Source organism: Plecotus auritus, assembly GCF_963455305.1.
Source record: "Plecotus auritus genome assembly, chromosome: X".
Lineage (NCBI taxonomy): Eukaryota > Metazoa > Chordata > Mammalia > Chiroptera > Vespertilionidae > Plecotus > Plecotus auritus.
The window spans coordinates 33,485,962-33,512,440 of NC_137784.1; positions in this window are offsets into that span (position 1 = coordinate 33,485,962).

Below are 26,479 nucleotides of genomic sequence, written 5' to 3' on the forward strand. Positions count from 1 at the left end.
GCGTGGCTAGTAGCTACTGTATTACATAGTGTAGATATAGATTATTTCCATTATTGTAGAAAGTGCTATCAGATAGCTTTAATATAAGGAAACATATATTTTCTGATACAGGGGTTAGTATCTTTGACACAGAAATCAGAGATTTTCATATATTCACTTGATTAATGTTTTCCTTTTAAAATTAAATTTGTTAGGATGACTTTGGTTAACAAAATTATATAGGGGGGCAGAGGGCCAGCTCCCTCCTCCCCATTTTTCCTCCCCCCTAAAAAAGTTATATATGTTTCAAGTGTACAATTTTATGATACATCATCTGTATATTGTATTGTGTTTACCACCCAAAGTCAAATAATCTTCCATCACCATATATTTGGTCCCTTTTACTTCCTCCACCCATTCCCGTCCATCTAATAACCACAATACTGTTGTCTGTATCTATGAATTTTTATTCGTCTTGTTTGCTTATTTGTTGCTTTCAGTTTTATATCCCACATATCAGCGAAATTATATGGTTCTTGACTTTTTCTGTCTGACTTACTTTGCTTAGCATTATATTCTCAAGACTCATCCGTAACTATTTTAATAAGAACATAAAAATCTAAAGCAATTAATATTTTCACATCTTTAAAAAATTATAATCGCTCCATCTTCCCCTTAAAAGAGTAGATTATAGGTAAGACACTAAAATTACTGTTACTTTTTCAAAAGAAATTTACAAAAGAAAAAGTTCAGTTAAAAATTTTCTGAAGCCAAATGAAAAACTAATGTGATTTATGAGAAGAAATAAGTTTCTCTACATTTTTACTTCAGTTCCAGGGATGTGAAAATCTGACATTTATGAAAATGTAATGTCAATATAATTGTCAACATCCAAAAAATTATTTTAATTGTACATAAAAGCAATAAAACTAAACATATATTTTTTCCGCTGAACAGTGATTGCTGTTCTTTACTTGAAATGTTAAGAAATAGAATTTCTTTTTTAAAAATTACCACTTAGCCTTACAGACATTAGATAATCTAATAAATTATAAAATTCATTTTTATTTCAGTATAGTTGGCAGACAATATTATTTTAATTTTAGATGTATAATATACTGATTTGACAATTATATGCCTTACAATTTGATGACCTCACTAAGTCTAGTAATCCTCTGTCACTGTGTAAATCCATCACAATATTATTGACTAAATTCTCCTTCCCCTTTTCCACCAATCCCTTAACACCTCCTCTCCTTTGGCAACCATCAGTTTGATCTCTATTTCTATGGGTGTGTTTTTGTTTTGTTTATTTTCTTTATTTAAAAAAATTTAAAAAATATGTTTTTATTCATTTCAGAGAGGAAGGGAGAGGGAGAGATAGAAATATCAATGATGAGATCATTGATCGGCTGTCTCCCACATGCCCCTGTCTGGGGATCGAGGCTGCAACCCGGCATGTGGCCTGACTGGAAACCAAACTATGACCTTCTGGTTCATAGGTCAATGCTCAACCACTGAACCAAATCATCTGGGCTTGTTTATTTTTTTTAGATTCCACATATAATTGAAACCATATAGTGTTATTTGTTCTCTATCTAAATAATTTCATTTAGCACAATACCTTCTGGTTCTAGCCATGTTCTTGCAAATGGTAAGATTTCACTTTTTATTGCTGAATAGTATTCCATTATATAGACACCAAGGTTGCTTCCATATCTTGGCCATTGTAAATAATGCTGCAATGTAATGGCAATAATCTGCTTATTACACTTAGTAATCATTCCTGAATGTAGAGGTTATAAAGCAGAAATTGGATTTTTTCAATATACAAAATATTTTCATAAAATTTTTACCTTTATAACCGGACAGATCCAAGCAGCTAAGATTATCAGGGTGCCATTCTCCATGGTGTTTCTGCACACCTTATGACAGCATGTGTCCTAGACTATCGGTTCAGTGGCATTTGCATAGCCAACAGCCTTGGAAGATAGAGTTCCCTCAGGGCAGGGGAAGAATTTGCTTTCTGAGCAGGTTAAAGATAGTATCTCTCTTTGGGAAAAAGTTGGCCAGGTTTGCTAGAATTCTTCTTTCAAAGCTTGGGAGGTTCTTAAGCTTGTAGTCACTGGGCTGGGACACAAACCCATTGTGCTTGCAACACTCACATGATCTGCTCCCCATCTCTGCCTTGGGTCTTGGGGGCCAGGGGAACTGGTTCAGTGAAGCTCATGCTGCCTGCTTGGCCCTGACAAAAATTGTGTCTCTAACCTAGGATCTGTGGTTTTCAGCAACCTTTATGAAACTGTGACTAGCTCACATGTGGGCTTGAAAGCTGGATGAAATCTCAGACCCCAGGGTGGGGTGGATGGCAGGAGTGACAATGGAGGGAATAGTAGGTGGAAGGCCTGGAAGTAAGTGAAGTTTGCAGGGGTAGGAGGTGGGAGGGAGCCGAGGCTGCCTGGCTTACCCAGTGCTTGTGCTGTTGCCTGGCAAGTTGGGTCACGGGCACTACCCACCGCTGAGAGTTACCTGAATATATAAGATTAGTTCAATAAATTCCCTCCACCCTTCACTCACTCATATTCCCCTGCCATTAACATTTTACCCCATTGGTTTTATACTAATTTTTCCACCTGTCATTCTCTCTCCTGTGCTTGCCCTCTTTCTTTCTGTGGATACATATACACTGAGAGTAAGCTACATACATTATGGCCTTTTATTCCCAGGTACTTCTGTGTGTATTTCCTAAGAGATATATTCTCTTATACAATTAACTTTCATAAATTGAACATCAATACCATACTTTTATAACCTTTAATGTAAATTTTCATAGCATTTTGATAAATTTGCTTTTTTTGAAGAATTAGAGCTAACCATTTTAATTTTTCAGTAACTGACAGGAAAAGCAGAAAGAAGGAAGGAAGAAAAATCAGTAACCAGACTAGCATATCTAAGCAGTGAGGCTATTTTTCTTTATAAAAACAATCATTTTGTGAAAGTAGTGGTTCCAATAACAATCATTACTGCAGAACAATTATGTACAAATGAACAACTAAACAATATTTTCCCCAACAATCCTCTTTATAGTGCATAGGCTTACAGCATAAACACATTTTCTCATACATTACTTAGTTTTAGAAATGTAAATTAAGGAAGACTTTTGCTGCATTAATACCAGCTAATATTTATGACTTAGAATTTTTCTTCATGCACTTTATGTCATTATGTCAAAACTTTGATGCACAATATATTCACTATTCTTAGTAGGAACTTGTTTGACTTTGATGCTGCTAAAACTAAAAACAACCAGTTACTCACGTAAAGATACATCCTGGTCAGTCTTCAAGACTTTTGTTTTTACTGGGTATTTAAGTAAAATCCAGTAAATGTTCTTTCTCTATATATTAATGTTTCAACATCTATCATAATAAAATTCTTCAATATTTCAGTGTTTGCTAACTTTTAGTATTTCAAATAGTGATGTTTTTATTCTTTTGGCTTAAATTTAGGCATACCTCATTTTATTGTACTTTATTATACTTCCCAAATTTTGCATTTTTTACAAATTGGCTTGTGGCAACTCTGCATTAGGCAAGTCTATTGGTTTCATTTTCCAACAGCATTTGCTCATTTTGTATCTCTGTGTCACATTTCAGTAATTCTTGCAATATTTCAAACTTTATTATTATTATATTTGTTTTGGTGATCTATTATCAGTATTCTTGATGTTGCTATTATAATTGTTTGTGGGCCCCACAGACTTAATTGATGAATGTTGTGTGTGTTCTGACTGCTACACTGACTGACCATTCCCCTGTATCTTCCCTGTCCTGGGGCCTCAGTATTCCTGACACACAACAATATTGAAATTAGGTCAACTATTAACCCTTACAATGGCCTCTAAGTGTTCAAGTGAAAGGAATAGTCACATGCCTCTGAATTTAAATCAAAAGCTAGAAATGATTAAACTTAGTTAGGAAGGTATAGCAAAAGTTGAGATAAGCTGGAAGCTAGGCTTTTGTGCCAAATAGTTACCAAGTTGTAAATGCAAAGGAAACGTTCTTTAAGGAAATTAAAACTGCTACTCCAGTGAACATATGAATGATAAAGTGAAATAGCCTTATTGCTAATATGGAGAAAGTTTAATGATCTGGGTAGAAGATTAAACTAGCCACAGAATTCCCTTAAACCAAAGCCTCAACCAGAGCTAGACCCTAAATGTCTTCAATTCTATGAGGGCAGGAAATGGTGAAGAAGCTGCAGAAGTCTGAATCCAGAAGAATGTTGGTTCATGAGGTTTAAGGAAAGCTGTCTCCATAACATAAAGTGCAAGGTGAAGCAACAAGTGCAGATATAGAAGTTGCAGCAAGTTATTCAGAAGATCTCGCTCAGTCTTATATTGGAAGATGCCATCTAGGACTTTTATCTCTAGAGAAGAGAAGTCAATGCTTGGCACAAAAGCTTCAAAAAATAACAGGCTGACTCTCTTAATAAGGATAGATGGTGGCCAAAACCGGTTTGGCTCAGTGGTAGAGCGTCGGCCTGCAGACTGAAAGGTCCCAGGTTCGATTCAGGTCAAGGGCATGTACCTTGGTTACGGGCATGTCCCCAGTAGGGGGTGTGCAGGAGGCAGCTGATCGATGTTTCTCTCTCATCGATGTTTCTAACTCTCTAACCCTCTCCCTTCCACTCTGTAAAAAAATCAATAAAATGTATTTTTTAAAAAAAAGGATAGATGGTGACTTTAAGTTGAAGCCAATGCTCAATTACCATTCCCAAAATCCTAAGGCCCTTAAGAATTATGCTAATTCTACTCTGCCTGTATTCTACAAATGGAACAACAAAGCCAGGATGAGAGCATATCTGTTTAAACCATGGTTAATCCAATTCTTTAAGCTCACCATTGAGATCTACTGTTCAGAAAAAGATTCCTTTTAAAATATTACTATTCATTAACAATGCACCTAAAATCTCTGATGTAATTGTACGAGATTAACATTGCTTTTATACATGCTAACACAACATCCATTCTGCAGCCCATGGATCAAACAGTAGTTTTGACTTTCTTTTTTAAAATTTCTTTATTGATTAAGGTATTACATATGTGTCTTTATCCCCCCATTGCCCCCCACCCCCCACTCATGCCCTGACCCTCATGTTGTCTGTGTTGACTTTCTAATTTTATTATTTAAGAAATACATTTCTGTAAGACTATAATTTCCATGAATAATAGTGATTTCTTTGATGGATCTGGGCAAAGTAAACAGAAAACCTTCTGGAAAGGATTCATCATTCTAGATGCCATTTAGAATATTACTGATTCATGGGAAAAGATGAAAATATCAACATTAATAGGAGTTTGGAAGAAGTTGATTCCAACCCTCAAAGATGACTTTCAGGGGTTCAAGACTTCAATGGAGGATGTAACTGCATATGTGGTGGAAATAGCAAGACAACTAGAATAATAAGTAGAGCCTAACGATGTGACTGAATTGCTACACTCTAATGATAAAACTGTAATGGATAAGGAGTTCCTTCTTATGGATGAGCAAAGAAAGTTTGTTTGTTTGTTTGTTTGTTTGTTTTTGAGATGGAATCTCCTTCTGGTGAAGATGTGGGAAGATTGTAGAAATGACAGCAAATGATTTAGAATTTACATGAACTTAGTTGATAATGTAGTGCCAGATTTGAAAGGACTGATTCCAATTTTGAAAGAAGTTCTCCTGTGGGTAAAATGCTATCAACCAGTGTCTCATGCTATGGAGAAATTATGAAAATATGGCAGAATTCATTGTCTTATTTTAAGAGATTGTCACAGGCACCCTAACCTTCAGCAATCACCACCCTGATCAGTAAGCAGACATTAACATCTAGGCAAGACCTTCCACCAGTAAAAAGATGGCTCAGATGATGATTAGCATATTTTAGAAATAAAGTATTTTTAATTAAGGTATGTAACTTGTTTTTAGATATAATGCTATTGCACATGTAATAGCATATAGTATAGTGTAAATGTAACTTTAATACACACTGGGAAACCAAAAAATTCACGTGCTTTATGGCAATAGTCGCTTTATTCAGGTAGTCTAGAACCAAATGTGTAGTATCTTTGAGGTATGCCTGTAATAACTATAAACAGGATGCAATTGACAAAAGGCTTATCTGAACACTGAATACCTATTAAAATTGAAAACTTCAGCAAACAGGTGAAAATCCTTTAATGAAATTCAAAGTAACACCTAGAATTAGAGTCATTCAGGATGTTTCTGAAAGGCAAAGTGAATTATAATGTTAAAAATTAGACAATTCCATATATTCTATGTTGAAGGTATGGGTTACCTAAAAGAAAATAATTGTAATAAAACAAAATAAACAGCAAAAATAAAAATTAGGGGTATTCCTTATTATTTATGCAAATCAGTAGTTAAAATATGTCATGCTTTTTTGTAATGGCTGTGTTCTAAAGAAGATGCATGACATTCATATTCACTTATAAATCATATATTCTCACTGACAAATTATTATTTTAGAAATACTTTGAGCAAAAAGCTTAGTACTTAAAAAGTTCATTGACCCCCTCCATCCCACTCCTGCTTTTAACCCCAGGTTTTCACCACACTATTGTCTGTGTCCATGGGCTATGCATATCTATATACACTGAGTGGCCAGATTATTATGATCTCTGAACGCATAATAATCTGGCCACTCAGTATATATATGAGGCCCGGTGCATGAATTCATGCATGGGTGGGGTCCGGCCAGCCTGGCCAGGGTGAGGGGAAACGGGTGGTTGGCCGGCCTGCCTGCTGGTCGATCTCCTGGTGGAGGGGACAATTTGCATATTAGTCTTTTATTATATAGGCTATACAATGAGTGGCCAGATTATTATGGGTTCAGAGATCATAATAATCTGGCCATTCAGTGTATATAAAAGGCTAATACTAGTATGTTAAGTGTCCGACCATCTGGATAATGACGTCATGTAGCAACACCAGGCTTCCTCTCCCTAGCGACTAGCCTCCTTGCAGTTTCTTCAGCCTTGGAACATGACTTGCTTTATAGCCAAGTGAAAATATTTACACTTTAACCAAATGTCTGTGGAGCGTTTTCCCGTGCCTCATCTCATTTGATCCTCACAGAAGCCCTGGAGTAGGTAGATAGGAGACTCGGTGGAATCCTATTTTCTTTTCATTACCCGGAAAATAGAGATTTAGGAAGTTTAGAACCTGACTTCACTAAAAGAAATAAGAAATGGTGGACCTTGAAAATGACTTCAGGTTTCTCACTGAGCAGAATATAGTCAGACACTGCTGCAGTTAAACATTTTACCTTTGTTCTCCCTGCATGATCTACAATAATAATCTGCTTTATGTTGATATTTACTGCTGTGTTGCTGACAATTACCTGAACGAGAAGTTGGGGTGCTTCACTGGGCTGGATAAAGTTTAGCTAAATCAGAAAGCAGGTCTAATTAAGAAAGTTTATTCTATATCTATGAAAGGCTAAGTTGACTTGTGCGTGCACCATACATATAAAGCTCTTGCTGGTGCCAATTGCACGTGTGTGTTTCCATCTGTCATTGTCAATCGTGAATTTGGTTGACACTTCTATTATAGAGAAAGGGCGAATAGCAATATTAAAATATTTCTTCTAATTAATCTCTCCCCACCCACCTCCTACCATGCCTTCTCTCTGAGATTCATCAGTCTGTTCCATTCGTCCATGTCTCTGGATCTATTTTGTTCATAAGTTCATTTTGTTCATTAGATTCCATATATGAGAGAGATCATGTGATACTTATCTTTTTCTAAGTGGCTTAGGATAATAATCTTCAGGTCCCTCCAAGCTGTCTCAAAGGGTAAGAGATCCTTCTTTTTTGTAGCTGCATAGTTTTCCATGGTGTAAATGTACCACAGCTTTTTTATCCACTCATCTACTGATGATCACTTGGGCTGTTTCCAGAGATTAGCTATCCTATATTGTACTGCTATGAAAAGAGGGGTACATATATTCTTTCTAATTGGTGTTTCAGATTTCTTAGTAGTTAGATAACTGGGTCAAATGGCAGTTTCATTTTAATTTTTTTGAGGAAACCCCACACTGTTTTCCATAGTGGCAGTACCAGTCTGCATTCATGCCAGCAGTGTACAATGGTTCCCTTTTCTCTACATCCTCACCAGCACTTGTTTGTTGATTTGTTGATGACAGTCACTCTGACAGGTGTGAGGTGATACCTCATTGTCATTTTAATTTGCATCTCTCAGATGATTAGTGACTTTGAGTAATTTTTCATGTCTCTTGGCCATCTGTATGTCCACTTTGGAGAAGTGTCTATTTAGGTCTTTTGCCCATTTTAAAATTGGATTGTTTGTGTTCTTTCTGTCAAGTTGTATGAGTACCTTATATATTTTGGAAATCAACCCCTTATAAGATATATCATTTTTTAAGATATCAAAAATATTTTATTGTACTTGACCTCTAAAACACTATTTGTCTTTAATTTTTTTTAAATTTTATTTTATTGTTTAAAGCATTACACATAGTAGTACATATATCTCCTTTTTCCCCCCATTGACCTTCCCCCTGCCTCGCCTACCCCCTGTCGTATGCCCTCATCCCACTCCCCCAGTGTCTTGTGTCCATTGATTGTGCTTATATGCATGCATACAAGTCCTTCAGTTGATCTCTTTCCTCCTCTCCCCAACACTCCCCAGGCTTCCCGCTGTAATTTGACAGTCTGTTTTACTGCCTCTGTATCTATCTTTTTGTTCATCAGGTTATAATGTTCTTTACTCTCCATAAATGAGTGAGATCATGTGGTATTTTTCTTTCATTGCCTGGCTTATTTCACTTAGCATAATGCTCTCCAGTTCCATCGATGATGCTGCAAATGGTAGGAATTCCTTCTTTTTTATGGCACGATAGTATTCCATTGTGTAGATGTACCATAGTTTTCTAATCCACTCATCTGCTGATGGGCACCTAGGCTGTTTCCAAATCTTAGCTATGGTGAATTGTGCTGCTATGAACATAGGAGTGTATATATCCTTTCTGATTAATGTTTCTAGCTTCTTGGGATATATTACTAGGAGTGGGATAACTGAGTCAAATGTGAGTTCTACTTTTAGTTTTTTGAGGAAACTCCATACTGTTCTCCACAATGGCTGCACCAGTCTGCATTCCGACCAGCAGTGCACGAGGTTTCCTTTTTCTCCACATCCTCGCCAGCACTTGTCATTTGTTGATTTGTTGATGATAGCCATTCTGACAGGTGTGAGATGGTACCGGATTGTCGTTTTGATTTGCATGTCTTGGATAATTAGTGACTTGGAGCATGTTTTCATATGTCTCTTGTCCTTCCTTCTGTCTTCTTTCAAAAAGTATCTATTTAGGTCCATTGCATAATTTTTTATTGGATCATTTATCTTCCTTTTATTAAGTTGTATGAGTTCCCTGTGAATGTTGGAGATTAAACCTTTATCAGTGATAACATTTGCAAATATATTCTCCCATACAGTGGGCTTTCTTGTTTTGTTGATGGTTTCTTTTGCTGTGCAAAAGCTTTTTATTTTGATGTAGTCCCATTTGTTTATCTTCTCTTTAGTTTCCATTGCCCTAGGAGCAGTATCGGTGAAGAAATTGCTTCTGCATATGTCTGAGATTTCTCTGCTTGTGGATTTCTCTAGTATTTTTATGGTTTCCTGTCTTATGTTTAAGTCCTTTATCCATTTTGAGTTTATTTTTGTGTATGGTATAAGTTTGTGGTCTAGTTTCATTTTTTGGATGTATCTGTCCAATTTTCCCAACACTATTTGTTGAAGAGACTGTCTTGACTCCATTGTATGTTCATGCCACCTTTGTCAAATATTAATTGAGCATAGTGGTTTGGGTTGATATCTGGGTTCTCTATTCTATTCCATTGGTCTATATGTCTGTTTTTGTGCCAGTACCGGGCTGTTTTGAGAACAGTGGCTTTGTAATACAGCTTGAAATCTGGTATTGTGGTCCCACCTACTTTGTTCTCCTTTCTCTGCATTGCTGTGGCTATTCAGGGTCTTTTTTTAATCCTGATGAATTTTTGGAGAGTTCTTTCTAGGTCCTCCTAGGTATCTTAATTTTTTTGGTGTGATGGTAAATGGGAATGTTTTTTTTTATTCTCTCTTTCTGTAATCTCGCTATTGGTGTATAGAAATGCGATAGATTTCTTGGTGTTAATTTTGTATCCTGCTATATTGCTGAATTCATTTATTAAGTCTAATAGTTTTTTGATGGAGTCTTTAGGGTTTTTTATGTACAATATCATGTCATCTGCGAAAAAGGAGAGTTTTACTTCTTTTCCAATTTGGATGCCTTTTATTTCTTCTACTTGTCTAATCGCAATGGCTAATACTTCCAGTACTATGTGGAACAGGAGTGGCGAGAGTGGGCATCCCTGTCTTATTCCTGTTCTTAGGGGAAATGGTTTTAGTTTTTGCCCATTGAGTATGATGTTGGCTGTGGGTTTGTCATATATAGCTTTTATTATGTTGAGGTATGATCCTTCTATTCCCACCTTGCTGAGAGTTTTTATCAAAAATGGGTGTTGGTCCAGTCATCTGCTGACAGGCACCTAGGCTGTTTCCAAATCTTAGCTATTGTAAATTGTGCTGCTATGAACATAGGAGTGCATATATCCTTTCTGATTGGTGTTTCTGGTTTCTTAGGATATATTCCTAGGAGTGGGATTACTGGGTCAAATGGGAGTTCCATTTTCAGTTTTTTGAGGAAACTCCATACTGTTCTCCACAGTGGCTCCACCAGTCTGCATTCCCACCAGCAGTGCACGAGGGTTCTTTTTTCTCCGCATCCTAGCCAACACTTGTCGTTTGTTGATTTGTTGATGATAGCCATTCTGACAGGTGTGAGATGGTATCGCATTGTCGTTTTGATTTGCATCTCTCGGATAATAAGTGACTTTGAGCATGTTTTCATGTGTCTCTTGGCCTTCCTTCTGTCTTCTTTCAAAAAGATTCTATTTAGGTCCGTTGCCCAATTTTTTATTGGATCATTTATCTTCCTTTTATTAAGTTGTATAAGCTGCCTGTGGATGTTGGAAATTAAACCTTTATCAGTGATACCATTTGCAAATATGTTCTCCCATACAGTGGGGTTTCTTGTTGTTTTGTTGATGGTTTCTTTTGCTGTGCAAAAGCTTTTTATTTTGATGTAGTCCCATTTGTTTATTTTCTCTTTGGCTTCCATTGCCCTAGGGGCAGTATCACTGAAAAAGTTCTTTTGGCATATGTCTGAGATTTCTCTGCCTGAGGATTCCTCTAGTATTTTTATGGTTTCCCGTCTTATATTTAAGTCCTGTATCCATTTTGAGTTTATTTTTGTGTATTGTGTAAGTTGGTGATCTAGTTTCATTTTTTTGCATGTATCTGTCCAATTTTCCCAACACCATTTATTGAAGAGACTGTCTTGACTCCATTGTATGCTCATGCCTCCTTTGTCAAATATTAATTGCGCATATTGGTTTGGGTCGATATCTGGATTCTCTATTCTATTCCATTGATCTATATGTCTGTTCTTGTGCCAGTACCAGGCTGTTTTGAGGACAGTGGCTTTGTAATACAGCTTGAAATCTGATCAGAAAACTATGGTACATCTACACAATGGAATACTATGCTGCCATAAAAAAGAAGGAATTACTACCATTTGTAGACACCTGGATGGAATTAGAGAACATTATGCTAAGTGAAATAAGCCAGTCAATGAAAGAAAAATACCACATGATCTCACTCATTTAGGGATAATGAAAAACATTATAAACTGATGAACCAAAAGATAGTTACAGAGGCAGTAAAGCATCAAACGGAGTGTCTGATTACAGCGGTAAGGCTAGGGAGAGGTGGGGGAAATAGGAGATCAACTGGAGGACTTGTGTGCATGCATATAAGAGTAACCAATGGATGCAAAACATTGGGGGGTGAGGGCAGGTATGGGAGTGGGGTGGGGGGGGCAATGGTAAGATATGTACACATATAATACCTTAATAAAAAATTTGAAAAAAAAAAGATTAACAAAAGGTAAAAAAAAAAAAGAAGCAAACCACATTGTTTAATTGTAATGTGTATTTTATATTTCCATTTATAAATTATATTTTGAAATAACCAGAGCATGAGGTTATATAACCAGATCGCAGTATATGCTTAACATAATTGACAATAGAATTATATAGCTGCAATTTCTAAATTACTAAAAAGGTTTGGTTTGGAATGGTAGCAGTCTCACTGAGTATGCTCACTTTTAAAAACTAGATGTCAGGACTCATATGGAGCGGGAAATTCTGAAGAGATTTGTCCACTTGAACTAGACCTGAATGACTGTACTTTTCCATCTTCTTGAGAGGTAAATCAGTGTGGAGATGGAAAAGCCTCTTCAAGAAATTGTTTTTCCCTGGTGAAATAATTTGGTTGAGGGTTCTTATGAGAGATTTGTGATGTTGAGATTGGAGAGATTTTTGATAGCTGCGGATGATCTAATGGGATGTTTGGAAATCCACATATATACTGAGGATTTCAGCATTCAGTAAAAAAAAAAAAAATGGGTGTTGGATTTTGTCAAATGCTTTTTCTGCATCAATTGATATGACTATGTGGTTTTTATCTCACAATGTTTATGTGATGTATCACGTTTATTTCCTTGCAGATATTGTACCATCCATGCATCCCTGGGATAAATCCTACTTGGTCATGGTGTATGATCTTTCTGATGTACTGCTGGATTTGATTTGCTAGAATTTTGTTGAGGATTTTGGCATCTATGTTTATGAGGGATATTGTCCTGTAATTCTCTTTCATTGTGTTGTCTTTATCTGGTTTTGGTATTAGGGTGATGATGGCTTCAGAGAATGAGCTTGGAACTATTCCTTCTTCTTGAATATTTTGGAATAGTCTGAGGAGGATAGGTTTTAGTTCTTCCTTGAATGTTTGGCAAAACTCCCCTGTGAAGCAGTCTGGCTCTGGGCTTTTGTTTGTTGGAAGCTTTTTGATGACTGCTTCAATTTCTTCCATAGTTATTGGCCTATTGAGATGTTTAGATTCTTCATGATTGAGTTTTGGAAGGTTGTATTTTGCTAGGAATGTGTCCTTTCCTCCAGGTGGTTCAGTTTGTTGGAATAGAGTTGTTCATAGTATTTTTTAACAACCCTTTGTATTTCTATGGGGTCTGTTGTTATTTCTCCTCTTTCATTTCTGATTTTGTTTATTTGGGTCCTCTCTCTTTGCTTCTTGGTGAGCCTCACTAGAGTTTCATCAATCTTGTTTATCCTTTCAAAGAACCCGCTCTTGGTTTTGTTGATCTTTTGTATTGTTTTTATGGTCTCTATGTTGTTTATCTCTGCTCTGATCTTTATTATTCCCTTCCTTCTGCTTACATTGGGCTTCTCAGGTTGCTCTCTTTCTAATTCTTTGAGTTGTAGGGTTAGGTAATTTATTACCATTGTTTCTTGTTTTTTTGCAATAGACTTGTAGAGCTATGAACTTCTCTCTCAAGACTGCCTTTGCTGTGTACCATAGATTTTGGATTGTTGTGTTTTCATTGTCGTTTGTTGCCATGATGTTTTTTATTTCTTCTTTGATCTCTCTGGTAACCCAGTTATTGTTTAATAGCATGCTGTTTAATCTCCATGTGTTTGATTTTTTTGGATTGTTTTTATTGTAGTTGATTTCCAGTTTTATGCCATTGTGATCTGAGAAGATGCTTGATACGATTTCTATCTTCTTGAATTTGAAGAGACTTTGTCTGTGACCCAGTATATGGTCTATCTTTGAAAATGACCCATGTGCACTTGAGAAGAATGTATATTTTGTGGCTTTGTGGTGAAATGTTCTGAAGATGTCAATTAATTCCATCTGTTCTAGTGAGTCATTTAGGATTGATGTTTCTTTGCTGATTTTTTGTTTAAAGGATTTGTCCAATGGTGATAGTGGGGTATTAAAGTCCCCTACTATGATTGTATTGCTGTCAATCTCTCCCTTGATATCCTCCTGGAGTTTTTTTATGTATTTTGGTGCTCCTGTATTGGGTGCATATATATTTACAAGAGTTATTTCTTCTTGTTGGATTGCTTCCTTTAGTATTATGAAGTGGCCTTCCTTATCTCTTTTTATGTCCTTCACTTTGAAATCTAATTTGTCAGATATAAGTATTGCTACCCCAGCTTTTTTTTTCTTTTTCATTTCAATTAACCTGAAAGACCTTTTTCTATTCCTTTACCCTCAGTCTGTGTGTGTCTTTTTTTCTGAGGTGGGTCTCCTGTAGAAAGCAGATATATGGGTCATGTTTTCTTATCCACTCAGTTATCCTATGTATTTTGATTGGGTCATTTAATCAATTTACATTTAAACTTATTATTGATAGGTACTTCTTTGTCACCATTTTTATTCTTTACCCCTGTGTTCCTTCTTCACTTCCTACTTCTTCTTTTTACAGCCGACCCTTTAGCATTTCTTGCATTGCTGGTTTGGTGGTAATATACTCCCTTAGTCCTTTTTTTGTCTGTGAAGCTCCTGATTTCACCCTCAATTTTGAGTGATCGCCTTGCTGGTTACAGTATTCTTGGATTCAGACCCTTCCTTTGCATGACTTTGCATATTTCATTTCATTCCCTTCTGTTCTGATGTGTTTCTTTTGAGAAATCAGTGGCTAGTCTGATGGGGGATCCTTTGTAGGTAACTTTCTGTCTCTCTCTGGCTGCTTTTAAGATTCTTACTTTGTTGTTGGTGTTTGTCAATTTAATTATAATCTGCCTTTCTGTCGGTCTTTTGGGGTTCATTTTGTTTGGGACTCTGTGAGCTTCTTGGATTTGTGTGATTTTTTTCTTCCCTATATCAGGGAAGTTTTCTGTCATTATTTCTTGAACAGGTTTTCTATTCCTTTTTCAGTTTCCTCTCCTTCTGGCACCCTTATTATGTGGATGTTTTTTTAATTTTGTGTTGTCCCAAAGTTCCCTTAGGCTATCCTCCTGCTTTTTAATTTTTTTTTTTTCTAGAAGCTGCTCTGCTTGGGTATTTTTTTCTACCTTGTCTTCTAGGTCACTGATGTGGTCCTCTGCTTCTTCTAGTCTACTGTTGATGCTTTCCATTGAGTTCTTTTTAGCAGTGATGTCATTTTTCATTTCTTATTGGTTCTTATTCATTTTCTCTTGGTTCTTACACATATTGTTGAATTTGTCTTCCATTCTTTTCAACCACCTTATGACCATTTCTCTGAATTCTTTCTCTGATAGGTTGCTTGCCTCCATTTTGTTTACTTTCTTTTCTGGTGATGCCTGTTTTTCTTTCATATGCAGGCTGTTTCTTTGTCTCCCCATAATCTCTCTTCTCCAGGTGTCTGGTTATGTAGTTCTCTCTTTCCTTACCACAGGCAAAATCTGACCTTTCCGTTAGTAGGCACAGAGCTCCTCTTAATCCGCTTGCTCGCGTCACTTGGGGACTGGTGTTGCAGGGTTCGCAGCTGTTCTCTGGGTGCTGGTGTTGTAGATTCCCAGGATTTTCAGGTTTCCGACAACATACACTTTCTCCTTCAAGATGGTCCGGTCTTCACTTCAGAGCCAGTCACTCCGGGAGGGATCCCAGCAGCAGTGGAGGCTTCCCAGTCAGGGCAACCCCGTCCGGCTAACCCCCACAATCCCCTGGAGTATAGCTGTCCTTCAACTCACAAACAAACACTCCCCGTGCGACCACCCTCACGCACTATCTTGCAGTCTGCCTTCCCGTCAGCAGCCATCTTCCTTCTCTCTCCCTTTTCATTTTATTGATGGTTTCTTTTGCTGTGCAGAATATTTTTATTTTGATGTAGTCTCATTTGTTTATTTTCTCCTCAGTTTTCCCTGCCCTAGGAGATCCATCAGCAAATATTCTGCTATGTGTGATGTCTAAGATTTTGCTGCCTATGGTTGCTTCTAAGAGTTTTATGGTTTCACAACATACACAATTTAAGTCTTTTACCCATTTTGAGTTTATTTTTGTATATGGTCAGTGGGTTGTCTGGTTTCATTTTTTTGCATGTACCTGTCCAATTTTCCCCACACAATTTATTGAAGAGACTATCTTACTCCATTGTACGCTCTAGCCTTCTTTGTCAAATATTAATTGAGCATAATGTCTGGGGTTGATTTCTGGGGTCTCTGTTCTGTTCTATTGAGCTATATGCCTCTTCTTTTTTGACAGTAACAGGCTGTTTTGATTACTATGGTTTGTAATATCACTTCATATCTGGTATTGTGATCCCTTAAACTTTGTTCTCTCTCTAGATTGCTGTGGATATTCTGGGTCTTTTCTATTTCCCTATAAATTTATGGAATGTTTGTTCTATATCTGTGAAATATGCCATTAATATTTTAATACGGATTGCATTGAATCTATAGATTACTTTGGGTAATATGGACATTTTAATGTTGTTGATTTTACTAATCCATGAATACAATATATTCTTCCAATTGTTTATATCTTCATCTCTCCCTTCTTTTAAATATCCTGTAGTTTTCTGAGTAGAGGTCTTTTACAGCCTTGGTTAAGTTTATTCCTAAGTAGCTTACTTTTTTTGTTGTTGTAATGGTAAGTGGGATTATTTTTTAGTTTCTCTTCCAGAGAGTTCATTATTGGTTTATAAAATTATCATGGATTTCTGGGTATTAATTTTGTATCCTGCCACATTTCCAAATTTATTTATTAATTCTAGTAGTTTTCAAGTAGAGTCTTAAGGGTTTTGTATGTACAATATCATGTCATCTGTGAATAATGACTACTCTACTTTCTTCTTTCCAATTTTGATGCCTTTTATTTTTTCTTCTTGTCTGATCACCATGGCTAGGGCTTCCAGTACTATGTTGAATAAAAGTGGTGAAAGCAGACTTCCTTATTTTGTTCCTGTTATGGAAAATGGTTTTAATTTTTGACCATTGAATATGATGTTGGATGTAGGTTTGTCATATATGGTCTTTATTATGTTGTAGTATGTTCCTTTTATTCTCACTTTGTTAAGTGTTTTTATCAAAAAATGGTGTTGGGCCCAGCCAGCATGGCTCAGTGGTTGAGTGTGGACCTGTGAAACAGGAGGTCATGGTTTGATTGATTCCTGGTCAGGGCACATACCTGGATTTCAGGCTCTATCCCCAGTGTGGGGCAGCCGATCAATGATTTTCTCTCATCATTGATGTTTCTATTTCTCTCTTCCTCTCCCTTCTTCCCTGAACTCAATAAAAATATGTTAAAACAAAATTAAAAAAGGGTGTTGGATTTTGTTGAATGCTTTTTCCTGCATCAATTGATATAATCATGTGATTTTTGTCTTCCATTTTGTTTTTGTAATTTATCCCATTTATTGATTTTCGAATATTGTACTAGCCTTGCATCCCTGGAATAAATCACACTTGGTCATGGTGTATGATCTTTTTAATGTATTGCTGGATATAATTTGCTAATATTTTTGTTGAGGATTTTAGCATCTATGTTCTTCTGGGATATTAGCCTATAATTCTCTTTCTTTGTAGTGTCTTTTTCTGGTTTTGGAATTAGGCTAACGCTGGCCTAGTAAAAAAAGCTTGGAATTGTCCCTTATTCTTGGATTTTTTTTTAATAGTCTAAGGAGGATTAGTGTTTGTTCTTCTTTGTATATTTGGTAAAACTCTTCTGTGGAGTCATCTATGCTATTAATAAATCTTTGATCAGGTGGGACTGCATTCTACTTGAATTTGATTTAGAGTTTTGAATTTCTTTAAATAACTGGGCTAACAGAAATATTTTCAACTGCAAATGGATTCTAATCTCTGTTACTAGAATATACATATGTCTAGCATAAGAAAAGTAAGTTTAATATGCTTTTAGGTACATATTCTCACTTTATTCTATTGAGGGCATGAAAGGGAAGGGGAGCAAATCAAAGCTGGAGGATATAAATGGGACAGGAGATTATCTCTCTCTGAATTTGTATGGGTCACATAAGTAATACATTTAGTTTGGTCAATTCACTCTGCTTTGGTGGGGTGACTAAAGTAAAAATAAACCATGATTTAAAAGGATATAGTTCTGATCAACATAAACATATATAGAAATACTAGTATATATATTATTGCAAGTGATTTGCCAAGTTCTGATAATAATTTGATTTATGTTTTTCCAAAACCAAAAGAGTAGGTAAAAAATACATTAAAGAAGATAATCTGATGCTATTCACTAGAAGCTAACTTTTGTAACTAGGAGTAGCACCAAAAATTTCCTGTCCCTGATGTTTGTTGTTCATTTATCTGTTTTTTATTCCATACATAAGTGAAATCATATGTTTATATTTCTCTGTCTGACCTTCTAGGTCCATCCACATTGTCACAAATGTTAAGATTTCATCCTTTCTTATGGTCGAGTAATATTCCATTGTATATATGTACTGCTTCTTCTTTACCCAACCATCCTTTGATGTGCATTTAGGTTATTTCTGTGTCTTGGTTATTGTGAATAATGCTGGTTCCATGTGCACTTGTATATTCTCTTGCTTTGAGGTGAAATCCTCTAAAATATCAATTAAATCCATCTGGTCTTATGTGTCATGTAAGGAACTTTTAATTGGTATACACAAAATTTGAGTGATGTGTTCCTTAAAACTGTGTTCTTTTTTAAAATTTACATTCTTTATTGTTTAAAGTATTACATAAGTATCCTTTTCCCCCCCATTGAACCTCTCCCCGGCTTCCCCCAACACCCAGCACATGCCCTCACTCACCTACTGTCTGTGTCCATGGGTTATGCTCATATGCATGCATACAAGTCCTTTGGTTGATCTCTTACCCCCTCACCGCCCACCTTCCCTCATAGGCTGGATAGTGTGTTCGATGCTTCTGTGACTCTGGCTCTGTTTTTGTTCATCAGTTAAAACTGTCTTCTTTTGATCACTTAGTGAATTACTTCTAATGTCAAGTGACTTGGACTTTTGAGTAGCTTAACTCTCACTTTGAAAATAACACTAGAATTACGTCCTCATCCTTGTCACTGTTAGATAAATCACTTGTCTACATTACAAGCCAGAGGTGGAAAAATTATGCTGTCTTTCACAGTAATGCCTGAAACACAGATAAGTACTGTTTAGAAAAAATCTCAAGGCCACACTAAAAAATTATGCAGTCTTGTAGTTGGAAAGCTAGGTAAGAGAACAATTTGCTTCTACTTTTTTCCCCACTTCTACTTCTTACTTGAATATTTAAAGGCTCTAAGAGAGAGTAAAGGTAGTAAAAGGGGAAAACTATATCACCTTCCATGATAGCCAATTTTGATAATGTGTACCACCTTATAGATAAGTCAAGCTCTTCTCTTCAATTGAAACATATTTATTTGCAATTTTCTTTTCATTTGTTCAACAGTTATTCCATATACTGTTAAAAAAATTCTACATTATATAACTATATAACTCTTTGCCACTCAACCACAACAATTTCTTTAAGCTTTCTTCATGAAATCTATTTTTATATCCCTTTTTATTGGATTTATTTATGTTCTCTGAGTCTTCTCAAGTTTCATTATATGTGTTCTGAAGTGTAATAAAAATGATAAGCAGTAATGAGTCTGATTAACACAATAGAGGGAGTATAATATTCAGTAACTTATATTTATCCTTTCAACATATCTTAATTTTATAATGGCATCTCCCTAACATCTTAATTTTACAGCATTGGTATAACAGTTTAAATGGACAACTTTGGCTTCCAGAGGGTTTTCCACTATTTTAATGGTGGTAGATTTGTCCTTAAGTTCTTAAATAGATTGAATTTCTTCAAAATTTTAATTTTGAACAATTAACTGAATTATCAAATGTCTTTTAGGGTATTAGCCAGAGCAGAAGCAGGAGTCACTATGTTTCTTTTTGATCATTTGCCTGATTTCATGTAAGCCCATGGTTGATAGAACTAAGCACATATATATGACTTTATTAATCCATAAAAAATAAATAAAAGGAGCCCTGCCAGAGTGGCTCAGTGGTTGAGCATTCACATATGAACCAGGGGGTCATGGATCAATTCCCAGGCGGGGCACATGTCCGGGTTTCAGGTTCAATCCCCAGTGTGGGGTGTGTAGGAGGCAGCTGATCAATGCTTTTCTCTCATCATTGATATTTGTCTGTCTCTCTCTACCTTCCTCTCCGAAATAAAAAAAAAATGTATTAAAAATAAAAATAAACAAAAGTAAAGATAACAACTTTATGCTGATTGAATCACCTTATCTTAAGTTGCTAATGGTTTTATATATATATATATATATATACTAGAGGCCCAGTGCACGAAATTCATGCATGGGGAGGTGTGTCCCTCAGCCCAGCCTACACCCTCTCCAATCTGGGACCCCTCGAGAGATGCCCAACTGCCCGTTTAAGCCCAATTCCAGTAGGATCAGGCCTAAACGGGCAGTCGGACATCCCTCTCACAATCCAGGACTGCTGGCTCCCAACTGCTTGCCTGCCTGCCTTCCTGATTGCCCCTAACCGCTTCTGCCTGCCAGCCTGATCACCCCCTAACCACTCCCCTGCTGGCCTGATTGCCCCTAACTACCCTCCCTTGCAGGCCTGGTCACCCCTAAGTGCCCTCCCCTGAATGCCTGGTCACCCCTAACTGCCCTCCCCTGCAGGCCTGGTCCCCCCCAACTGCTCTCCCCTGCAGGCCTGGGTCCCCCCCCAACTTCCCTTCCCTGCAGGCCCAGTCAGCCCCAACTTCCCTCCTCTGCTGGCCTGGTCACCCCTAACTGCCCTCCCCTGCTGGCCTGATCCCTCCCAACTGCTCGCCCCTGCTGGCCATCTTGTTTCCACATGGGGGCAGCCATATCTGACCACATGGGGGCAGCCATCTTGTGTGTTGCAGTGATGGTCAATTTGCATATTACTCTTTTATTAGATAGGATAGAGGCCTGGTGCATGGGTGGGGGCCAGCTGTTTTGCCCTGAAGGGTGTCCCAGATCAGGGTGGGGGTTCCCTTGGGGCATGGGGCGGCCTGGGCCAGGGGCCTGTGGTGGTTTGCAGGCCGGCCACGCCTCCTGGCAACCCAAGTGGAGGCTCTGGGATCTGGAATTTATTTATCTTCTATAATTGAAACTTTGTAGCCTTCAGAGGAGGCCAGGGCAGGCCAGGAACTTGGCTTCCTCCATTGATGGGGAAACCCAAGCCTCCTGCTCACTCCATGGCCACAGCCATTTTTGTTGGGATTTATTTATCTTCTATAATTGAAACTTTGTAGCCTTGAGTGGAGGCCTGGGCTGGCCAGGGTGTGCCGGAAGCTTAGTTTCCTCCATTGCTGGAGAAACCCAAGCCTCCTGCTCTCTCCGTGGCTGCAGCCATCTTGGTTGGGCTAATTTGCATACTCGCTCCTGATTGGCTCATGGGCGTGGCTTGTGGGTGTAGTGGATGTGTGGTCAATTTGCATATTACCCTTTTATTAGATAGGATATGTATATATATATATATATATATATATATATATATATATATATATTTAAAATATTTATTGTTGAAAGTATTACATATGACCCTTTTTTCCCCATTGACCCCCTCTAGCCCGTCCCCACACCCCCCTGCCCTAGGTCTTCAGCACCCTATTGTCTGTGTCCATGGGTTATGCATATATGCATACAAGGTCTTTGGTCGATTACTTCCCACCCACTCACCCTCTCCTGCTTTCCCTCTGAGACTTCTGCATTCTGTTCCATGCTTTCATGTATCTGGATCCACTCCATTCATCAGTTTATTTTGTTACTTAGATTCCACATATGAGTGCGATCATATGATACTTGTCTTTATCTGACTTATTTCACTTAGAATGATACTCTCCAGGTCCCTCCATGCTGTCTCAAAGGGTAAGAAATTCTTCTTTTTTACTGCTGCATAGTATTCCATAGTTACTTCAAAATATGAAAGTAGCTTTCAACATTATTAGGACGTTCAAAGCTTTTTTATTGACTCATATACTGATGAGCAGTTGGGCTGTTTCCAGATATTAACTTTTGCAAATTGTGCTGCTATGAACATAGGGGTGCATACATTCTTTCTGATTGGTGCTTCGGGTTTCTTAGGATATATTCCTAGAAGTGGGATCACTAGGTCAGATCCATATTTAATTTTGGCAGATCCATATTTAATTTATTGAGGAAAATCCATACTGTTTTCCAAAATGCCTGCACCAGTCTGCATTCCCACCAGCAGTGTACTAGGGTGACCTTTTCTCTACATTCTCACCTGGCACTTGTCATTTGTTGATTTGGTGATGACAGCCACTCTGACAGGTGTGAGATGATACCACATTGCCATTTTGATTTACATTTCTCAGATGATTAGTGACTTTGAGCATTTTTTTTCATATGACTCTTTGTCATCTGTATATTATTTTTGGAGAAGTGTCTATTTAGGCCCTTTGCTCATTTTTTATTGGATTGTTTGTCTTCTTTTTGCGAAATTGTATGAGTTCCTTATATATTTTGGGTATTAACCCTTTATAAGATATATTATTGCCAAATATATTTTCCCATACAGTGGTCTCTCTTTTCATTTTGTTGGTGGTTTCTTTTGCTTTGCAGAAGCTTTTTATTTTGATGTAGTCCCATTTGTTTATTTTCTACTTAGTTTCCTTGACCTTAGGAGATGTATCTGTAAACATATTGCTATGAGAGATGTCTGAGATTTTGCTGCCTATGGTTTCTTGTAGGATTTTTATGGTTTCAAGACTTACTTTGAAGTCTTTTATCCACTTAAGTTTATTCTTGTGTATGGTGTAAGTTAGTGGTCTAGTTTCAATTTTTGCATGTATCTGTCCAATTTCCCCAACTCCATTTATGGAAGAAACTATTTTACTCCATTGTATACTCTTGCCTCCTTGGTCAAATATTAATTGAGCGTAATGGCTTGGGTCAATTTCTGGGTTCTCTGTTCTGTTCCATTGGTCTATATGCCTGTTCTTGCATACCAGGCTGTTTTGATTATGGTGGCTTTGTAGTATAACTTAAAATCTGGTGTTATTATTCCTCCAACTTTGTTTTTATCTCTCAAAATTGTAAATCAAACTATAGGAAAGACAATGTATCACTTGAAGAACATTGCAAAATACTAGGGATTGTAATATAGTAAATTAGAGAAAGACTCAACGGAGGGTAACAAATATTTTGGATATTTTGCAAAGTAAAGGAAGGTGAAAAATGAACTAGAGTAGTGTGCTAATTTGAAAATAATAGAACTAATGTGTTAATCTCATGGAATCTGTTAATTATAAACTTCAATCAGTATTCCAAAGGATCAGAAAATTTAAAATTATATATGTGGCTCACATTATATTTCTGTTGTACAGTGCTGATCTGGACCTTGAACTTAAGGATGTACTGCTACTTACTTATTATTTCTGCAGCGTTGAGCCAAGTGAATTCTGAATTCAGATAGATGTATAAAACCATCAGCTTTGGTATCCTATAAAAATAGGAAAATATAAGAATAAGAGAATGTAAGGAAAAGGCTTAACAGTTAATGTTAGACCTTGAAATGAAGAGCTAAGAAGCAGGTCACCAAGGTGATAATGAATATATTTTTTTACATGGCTTTCTTAAGAATGCAGTTTGCTTAGCATGTACTTAAATAGCTCTCTGCAATGCAAATGGACTGTGCATTTATTAAACCAGTGATGGTAACAACAAACTTTTCTGTTACTGATTATATAGAGTTACTTCAAAATATGAAAATAGCTTTCAACATTATTAGGACATTCAAAGCAGACAATATATCAACAAAGACCAGCTAAGGCAATGGTTATAGCAACATTTAACACATTTCTAAATGTTAAATTGTGTAATATAGAAAGATGATCACATATACCTATTATTTTCATTTTCAAAGTTCTTCAAGAATATCTAATAGTAAAGTTGCTCAGCATTAAACTATTTAGTGTATGGGCATCAGAGGCCAGTATTTGGAAAATGCCATTACTCCCATGTCTTTCCTATCCTATTTTTTTTCTCATCCCATCTCTGATATTACAGACAACCTATTAAATTTCTAAGAAAAAAGACCAGTGTGGCTGGAATGTAAGAAATAAAAGGGTACATGATACAAGACATGATTTAAAAAGTATGGGATCCAGATGAGGCATGGTACTCCACAGTCAGTAATTTGTTATAAGAATAATGGGAAGTTATTGATGGTTTTTAATAGGTGGGACAGATGGAAAAGTAGGGTGAAATTTGGTAGTGGTGATTTGATGAAATTTTTGTTTAAAAAATCACTGTTTAGAGTGGTAGATAGATTAGAGGGAGACAAAAGTTGATATGGTGAGAGAGGTTAAAAGGCTATTGAAATTGCTCAGGTAACAGATGATGATAGCTTAGACTACCTCTGGTGGAGGTAGTGACAATGGAGAGAAATGGATGGATCTGAGAGATATTTAGGAGATAATATTGGCCAGACTTGATATGAATAATTGTAGGAGTTGAAAGAGTGGGGGCTTTGAGGATGAGTCCTTGGAGGGAAGCACAGTTTTGAGGATGGTGAGATCATTTTTGTTCTGTACACATTGAATAAGAGGTGCTCTTGAGATATCCCAGTGGAGAGGTCAAGTAAAGTTATGAGTCTTTAAACTCAGAATAACATTTGGGGGTACAGATATAAATATGTGGGGTGTGTGTGTGTGTGTGTGTGTGTGTGTATTAATCAAAGTCATAAACACAAATTAAACAGTCTAGAATGAGTATAGAATGAGAAGAAAGCCTAGAACTGATCCTTGAAGAACTCCAACTTTTAAAGGCTGGTGTGAGTAAGAAAATCCTGCAAAAGTGACAAGTGAGGAGTTGAAATAAAGCCAGTAGAGTTTAAGTAAGATAAGGTTTGAAATGCCTGCTGGACTTAGCCACATGGAGGTTTATGGTAACTTTATCAATGATTTTCCAGTGGAGTAATGGGGGTAGAAGAGAGATTGGAGAGCACTGAGGAGTAAGATAATGAGAACAGCAAGTTTAAAGAACACTATCAAGAAGTTGGGGTGTTGAAAGACAGAGAGAGTCAAAACTGGGGATTTATTTTGTTCTCCAGGCTTGCTTTCTCTTGTGGGATAAATTAATGACACCTTACATCCAACATGTCCAACAACAAACTCATTATCTTGCCCTTTCTCCTAAGAAAAAAGGCCTGGTCTTAGAGTGCTTCCAAAATCACTAACATGTGCCTTACATATCTGTCTTTCTTTTAAATGGAAAAGACTTTAGCGTTTGCTTTGAATAAAATGAAGAAAATGAGTCTCAAAGAAGTTAAGTAACAAGTCCAATCTCTTGAATCTACGTAAAAAAGCCTGGACTGCAAACCAGGTATTTTTTTGTTTGTTTGTTTCAAACCATTAATTATAATGCTTTTCCTGTAAATTATTTTATAACAAGAAGTAATATCAGTGGTATATTACTAACATCAGATATTATGAGCATCTCTTTATTTCTCAGAAATTCACTTCCTTAATACTAATGCAAAGGTTAAATTTTAACTTAGTGATAATAGATAGATTTTCTTTCATTTCTGGTGCACTTACATTCAGGTGTGAGAACCAGTAGAGAGTTGACTGTTTCAAAATAAGCCAGTATCTTTTCCAACTAAAAAAGGAGATTCCTGTAGACTTTCTTTTTTTCCAAAGCCATCTCTCGCATTTCACATGGCCCAACTCAGTACAGGCCATTGCACGAAATAGAGTTCTAAACCAAAAATATCTGTTTTCCTCAGAGAAAAATAAGGGCAAGGCCCTTCTAAACCAAGACACTGCAAAAACAAACAGGAGTAAAGTTAATTTGTATACCATCATAATGTAGATTTTAAATTATCATAACATTTTCACAAGTTTACAATAATCTAACAACTCATCAATATTAGACAATATTTTTCTTCTAACTGTAAATGGCAACACCATTATCTTTAATTTATTGTGGCCATTTGTAGTTCATATTTTAACAATCTTCTAGCCATTTACTTCCTAATGATCTGTTAATCTTTATCTCACTGGTATATTAAGAATATTAACCTTTTGTCTGTCATATAAATATATGTTTTCCCCCAAATACTGTCCTTTACTTTTATCTATGGCATTTTGTATGCATGTAAGTTTTAACTATTTAATCACATGTAGTAATGTTTTTAAAGTCATATTTAAAATTAATTATTTTTTACATTTAAATCAGTACTTCTGGAATTATTTTTTATATGATATAATATGAAGATCTAGGTGTAATTCTCTTTTCCAATTGTTTTGAAAGTTGCCCCAAATTGCCTATTAAGTAATCTATCTTTTATCCATTACTTTGAAATATAACCTTGATTATATACTAAATTATTTTTATACTAGACTGTTTCTGGATTTTACAATTTATTTAATTTAAATTTCCCATATATTTTTGTTTGGACATTGCAATAGTATATAAATTATACATTTAGATTGTATTTTTGTGATTTATTAGGTTTGATTCCCTCCTCATTA